We start from the raw sequence: 2,500 nt of genomic DNA, 5'->3' as shown, positions 1-2,500 counted from the left end.
TGCTATCATTATAGTCGCTTATAATTATTTTGATAATAATTACTATTATTATTATTATTATCATCATCATTATCGTCATTATTATTATTATAATGATGATTTTTATCATTATGATCATTATCATTATCAACATTATCGTTGTTATTATTATCATTATTATTATTATTATTATCATTATTATTGTTATCATTATTATTATTATTGTTGTTATCATTATTACTACCATTATTATTGTTATTGTTACCATTATGATTATCAATATCATTATTATTATTAATATTATTCCTTTTATCATCATTATTGTTAATATTATGATTATGAAGATGATGACAACATTATCGATAATAATAATGATAAAAATAATGATAATGATTATGATTATCATTATAATTAATATTATTATTATCATCATTGTTGTTTTATTACTATGACTACTATCATTTTCATTACCACTACTGCTGTTCTTATTTTTATCATCTTTATCATTAGTGCTATTAGTATTACCATTATCATTATTATCATTTAGTATAAGTATTAGCTATCAGTGTCACCTTAATGATTTCAATAAATGTTATCATTTTATCATTATCACGGAATTCACAGCAAATAATGCATGCATATGAGATGTAGTTTTATGGCGCTGATAAAATTCAACTCAACATATATTTTATCTTTTCAGAGATCATGTATATTATAAATTCAATAATCCTTAACGTTAAAAAAAAAAAAAAATGTAACTGTATTAATAAATAATTATAATATTATATATATATATATTTATGTATATTTTGGTTTGATTGTGTATGTGTGTGTTGTTTGTGTGTGTGTGTTTGTTTTTGATGTTGTGTGTGTTTAGTTGTGTGTTTTGTTTGTTGTGTGGTAATGAGGTGCGTATGTGTTGTTGTTGTTTATACGAAATCATTAGCCCCTTAACTTAGCATATGATATTATAACATTATAATCATATCCATACTTTTTTTCTTTCTTAACCATTAAAAACCCCCCTGCTAAAAAAAGAGTAGTTAAAAAAGAAAAGGAAGAACTGGTGAAACCCTTATGTCGTATGGAATAGTGATGTGTATCAGCGTATTGCAGTTAGAAAAATAAAAAACAAACAACCTTAACTTCAACTTATATTCAATTATAACAATCATACAATTTTTTTCTATAAATTATCTCATTGAAATTCCCTACACTAAAACAAGATCACAAAAAAGCAAAACAGGCAAATAATTAACCTTTATTCAATTAGAAAAAGATGCATAAAGGTTAAAAAGAAAAAAAAAAAAACAATCAACGTCATACACCTAAATTATTCCACGAAATCACCAATTCCAAAAAAAATTATTTCTCTTTGATATTTCCCGTTAGATCACACCCAATCACACAGCAATAAAGGCCTTTTATTCTATTTTATTTACTCATTTTTGAATTACAGGATTGAAAAAAAGTAACACCAATGTTTAATAGGCTAGGCGTTTGGAATGTGTAATGATGACGAAGCACTTTTGGCTGTAATTCTTTTGCTAAGATTCATCAGTTCTTATCTTTTTTCCTTCTTTGATATGAGCTTCTGGTTTTCATTTAAACAAGTTGATAGACGGGAGACGAAACATACATATACTTACATGAATATGTACGTATAAGTGTATGCAGGTCTCTGTATGTGTGAATTCATGTGGAATGTATTTATCGATACTAGAGGAGAGTATGGTTACCGACACACACACACACACACACACACACACACACACACACACACACACACACACACACACACACACACACACACACACACACACACAACACACACACACACACAAACACCACCACACACCACACCAACACACAACACAAATACACGCACCACTTCACTAAACACTAAATAATTAATGCACACAAACACACACAACACACTGCAAAATAGAAAAAAAAATTGCTGTAAATAAACACAATTACAAGAATCAAGTTGCCAGATGCAAGATAACATTAAAAGGAGAAAAAATCAGTAGTTAGCTAGAAGCAGGGGGGGGGGGGGGCATGGGGATGGGGAAGGTAACTAATACGGGGGGGGGGCAAGGGAGTGATATGGGGGTGGGGGGGGGAGATAAACACCCAGAGATAGCAGTTGATTCTCCACTAAGTCTAAATGCTATATTTGTCGATGCGAACATTTCCTTATCGTTTTATAGTTCTAAGCTCAAAGGCGTTTTCTTTAATTGGCCAGTTTATTGTCCTTGCTCATAATGGATGATTCATATATATATATATATATATATATATATATATATATATATATATATATATATATATTATCAAACATACAGACACAAACCGAAGCATAAGCTAATCATACATACATGCATACAATCGCATATATACACCGGCACACACACACACACACAACACATCACACACATACAGACACAAACACACAACACACACACACACACACACACCACAACACACACCACACACACACTCTCACACACACTCGCGC

General features: G+C 30.0%; 1 protein-coding gene across 1 annotated transcript in view; it reads left to right on the top strand.

The window, feature by feature from the left end:
* LOC119598919 (homeobox protein engrailed-1-like) overlaps positions 1–2,500 on the top strand; it is a 15,594-nt gene that overhangs the window by 11,846 nt on the left and 1,248 nt on the right. The gene's annotated exons all lie outside the window — the stretch shown is intronic.

This window comes from Penaeus monodon, chromosome 42 (genome assembly GCF_015228065.2).
Source record: "Penaeus monodon isolate SGIC_2016 chromosome 42, NSTDA_Pmon_1, whole genome shotgun sequence".
In the NCBI taxonomy this organism is placed as follows: Eukaryota; Metazoa; Arthropoda; class Malacostraca; order Decapoda; family Penaeidae; genus Penaeus; species Penaeus monodon.
This window is presented reverse-complemented; position numbering and strand designations above follow the sequence as displayed.